The sequence below is a fragment of the Haliotis cracherodii genome, unplaced genomic scaffold (genome assembly GCF_022045235.1).
Source record: "Haliotis cracherodii isolate W230 unplaced genomic scaffold, xgHalCrac1.p SCAF_15, whole genome shotgun sequence".
NCBI classification, from domain to species: Eukaryota; Metazoa; Mollusca; class Gastropoda; order Lepetellida; family Haliotidae; genus Haliotis; species Haliotis cracherodii.
The window spans coordinates 13,230,201-13,234,755 of NW_027266270.1; the positions used below are offsets into that span (position 1 = coordinate 13,230,201).

The 4,555-nt window shown below is 39.9% G+C and overlaps 1 pseudogene; it reads right to left on the minus strand.

Moving 5' to 3' along the window:
* Positions 1-1,918: 1,918 nt before the first annotated feature.
* Positions 1,919-3,839, minus strand: LOC139461827 (serine-enriched protein-like; annotated as a pseudogene).
* Between the last annotated feature and the right edge of the window lie 716 nt (positions 3,840-4,555).

Genomic DNA, 4,555 nt, shown 5'->3' on the forward strand with positions numbered 1-4,555 from the left:
AGACTTAGCGTCAAGTAGGATTTTTGTGCAAATAAAACCAATAGGGGTGTCTAAATAAACTTCCGGGCAAAAAAACACATAATATAATAGGTCTTCCAGTAACCCATGCTTGCTGTAAACGGTGACTATGCTTGTCGTAAGAGGCGACTAACGGGATCGGGTAGTCTGGCTGACTGACTTGGTTGATACATGTTATCGCATCCCATTTGCGCGGATCGATGCTCATGATGTCAATCACTGGATTTTCTCGATTATTTACAGACCACCGTCATATAGCCTGAAAAATGTTGGAGTGTGGAGAAACGAAGAAACAAATAGCACCATTGTGCAATCGAACTTCTGTGATGGAAGGACCTTGTTTTATAACTGTTTTGTAACTTATATTTTTTTTCAGCCACCTGCAATGAATATAAGGCCAATTTGTAAGCCAACTAATACAAAACAGAAGGCCTTGATGTTCAAATGACTTTGCTTTTAATCCCAATAGTGGTGACGGTGTGGTTCATTTAACCTATTAGTGTATCTTAATTCCTCGTGGATGTAGGCAACATTGTGTCACTATCACTGATCACGACAGATTAGGTTTATTGAGACAATAAAGTATTTACGTATATGTCCAAGAAAATATAGCATGGACTTGTTAATGATGAAGGAATGGCATATAATAAATCTGTCTGCTTTGGGGGCTACATTGCGATCGTGAAAACTGTTTGTTGTTGGTAGTGATGGTAGTGGACAGGCACTTCACTATCAGACAGGCCCATACACATCAGTTTATGATAATCTCGTGACACACCAATGTAGCCTACTCAGTATGACTGTCGACTCTTGTTGCAACCTTGTCACTGTAATAAATCATCTAGAGTGTGTACCTGAAGAAAGCATTCATGTGGGTGGTAGGGTTACCAAATGGTTATCTGTACCTCAGTGGTGAGATGTGTACATGTACGTCGCAGACATTTTGAGCTTCTGAGATATTGCTCGACATGGGGGAATATCTAGGTTTTTTCCCACTCTGAATCTGAGATCTCACCAACCTGTGTGGTGAGAGGTGAGTGATGACGGTGCCTGTCGTTGTCCTAGTGACGAGAGTACAGATGAACACACACCGTGTCAAGAAGCAACATAACTGGTAGGGTTATTCTCACTTGTCGAGTTATCCCCCGAGTTATGATGTCCTTATGAGCAGATTCGCAAACACCTCTAACTTTAATAATAAATTACGTTTTTTGTGCATATCTTTTCTATTCGACGTTACAGTTACGGCAGAAATACAAGAAGTTACAATGGTAAAGGTTTAGTTCACGACCTCCTATACAACATATAATACATGTATTTTCCATTAAAAATATAAAATGCTCAATCCTTTGTGAACGTCGCAGATGTGAGCTATTGCTCGACATAAAAGGAAAGTTGAGAGCTGACATTGACTATTGACATTCATACAGATGATATCTGTCGAGGATGATCTACTCGTAATTCTCGAGGAATGAAAATGTACATCGTTCACCTGTTTCCGTTAAACCACGCTCCCCGAATACTTTGCAATTCAATTTATGCATATTTTTTTATCAACGGACGTATATAAATATTATCCACGGACAATATTGCGTAATTTCATTATAATGTTTAAGATATGTTTGTGTGTATTTTAATCCAGGAAGAGGTCAACATGACATGAGTGGGCGGGACAGCTGCATACTAAAATAACTCAATATCGTAAACCATATGTAATTGTTACGATATTCGTCAGGTTCATTTCAGTTTACTGCCAATCACATTCACCACGAATTATTTGCAAATTATGACACAATGTGGTTTTATATTCAACATTTTATTTCAGTGATATGTACAATTTGAGCACTACGTGACATACTTCACGGGAGGAATAGCACAGTACAGGAAGCTGTAGAGTCTGCTATCGCATCTTGGATATCTGCAAAACAATCGAATATGTCAGATGTTACACAAGTTCGAAGACATGCAGTGGGTTTATGGGTTTTTAAATATTTTTTCTCAGTTCAAGATCTTCATTCGGTTCTCATCACAGGCATCAGATATTAGTTACTCACCATCTGAAGGAACAGTTTCACCTGTGGTCGTTTCCTGTACGGAGAACCAGACTTGAGAAGTTCAGGAAGTGTTTCGGCTGTGATGCATCTGGCTACGAACTCCCAACAAGCCTTGCGCAGATCTTCCAACTGGTACTCAGTGGAGGCACATATCAAACCTAAAAGAAAATAGTTTTGTATTAAATAATGTACAGTGTTATCGACGCAAAGGTCACTGTAAAAACGCAAAGGTTACTCAGTAGGAACTACTTTGAGACACCATACACAACAACCAACAAGGCACGTTTGTTCACTATTGACCGACAATTTTACTTTTTCAAACGCGATTCAAGGTACTTTTAAATATGAATTGCGTGTATAAATGCGCCTTTAATATCCTTGTGTGTTTCTGCATTGCATATTAATACGAATAAAAGTTATGCATATGGAACCTCCTCCAATCTCTCTTTTAACAACGCGAATACACATATGACAGGTACAGTCACCAGAACTTACCTATGACAGTGTCTGTCGTCACAGCCACGTGACCTAGGTGAATGAATGACACAACCCTCCTGAATACTTCGTGGTCGTAGTCGGGAACAGGGATGAAGATGTGGTTGTCTCCGGCGTGACAAGCTTGAGTTGAAGGCACGGATTCGCCTTTCGCCCTTTTCTTTGGAGAGAGAACACGCCCCTCTTAGTGCGTGCTTTCTTCTTTGAGAGAAATAGTTCATAGAAGAATCTGCAATCCAATACGAAAAAGGTATCGATATTATATTCTTTAATATTGCCTATATTAATAACAAAATATTATGATATTTTACGGTACATCAGTCACTCTCACATTTTCCAGCCACAGACTAAAAACTCTTTCTTGAAACTCACCTTGATCGTGACCCCATGACCGCCTGCAATCCATAAACTGGTTCCTTCATTTTGCCAGCAAGGAATGTGACGTCACACATTTCCTTCACGCAAAGGATGTACTCCAGCGTGTGGATGAGCGGTTTCGTGTTCTCAAACACCACTCCGCCGTCGTCAACGTCGCTCAGATCATGCGGGCTGCTGGCACGGGAACTATATCCAGACGTGGCTGAAGACCCTGAAGGAAAAATGAGTTTTTATTGAAACTGGAATAAAACGAGATATATTGTTGAAAGTGTGTACTCTGCATCCATTAAGCGTGTACAGAAATTTATTATGATCGTAGATCCCAGATGAAACTAATCATTCTTGATGTTTGTCACACCGTTTCTCGTATAAGAAAAATATTTGCAGACTCTTACCATCTGAGTACGATTCATCATCGGAGGAGTAGGCATCGTTCACAAAAGCAATACGGCGCCCGTTTCTGGAATCTGAGGCATAAAACAAAGAGTAAGAAATGGTGAAATGATGCAATTTGGATCCAACTGTACCTCATTTTATTTATATGAACTGCAATACGATTGTATTGTAGGGAATTCTCAGGGGTTTCCCCGGGAATGTGGAAGTAGTCCGCCAGTGCTTACGTCATTTCAAGAACACGATCTCGTGAAAAACGTATGAACGTCAAATTGTGTCGTTCATACACTTATGAACGTCAATTTCGCGGTCATGTGACCGACCTCTCGTCCAATGGAAAAGCCATATATCGTGTAAACTTCAAATTAAAAAAATATTCAGTATTGACATATGCTAAAATTAAGGATATGTTGAATATGTTTCAAATCGGATATCAATAAAGATCTTACCTCGGGGTTCAAAAGAAAGCATACTCTCGTCCTGGGCATTGTTCGAGTTCATAGTGGAGGCTCTGATTGTCGATGTAAAAAATCGATTACACGTGTCTGATTTCTGAGCTGATATGTTCCCCCAGTACTTACTTACTTACTTTGGAGATTTAACGTGCGCTTTCCGACTGATGCGTATTTCGCACACGGGCCCGGCCAGGCCATTTAATGTGTTTCCGAAAGGGGCGAAGGTGGTCTGTGCAACCCAAGAGGGGGGTTTTAGGGGTTGCTTATATAGAATTTGGGAATTTTGAGATTTGGAATAGATGCCGATGGGATTGGGGAGGAGAACTAAGGGAGCTGGGTATGGTGGATGTTTGTTTGTTTATGTGATTTTGATTTGGTAGGTTATTGTGTTTTTAGATGCGTTTTATTAGTTCCGTTTTTATTAAGAATACGCCTAAGGCCTTGAAGTTTTCTAGTTTATTTTGTGGGTTTAGTATTTCTTCTAGAGTTAGAGCCTTGTTTAGATTAAGGGTGGTTTGTAATGCGGTTCGATGTGTTAGGTAGTGTGTGCAGTGGATGAGTGCGTGTTCTGGGGTTTCTGGTTGTTTGCAGTGTGGGCAGTTACCTGTAGTGTGTTTTTTAAATTTTTTTAGGTGGTTATTTAGGTTGGTGTGTCCTGTTTGGAGTTTAGTGATTACTCTGTCGATTTTTTTGGATGGATGGAGAATTTTTGGTTTGGTTAGTGGTTTGCTGAGCACTTTTTTGATTTGGCTATTTGAGTTT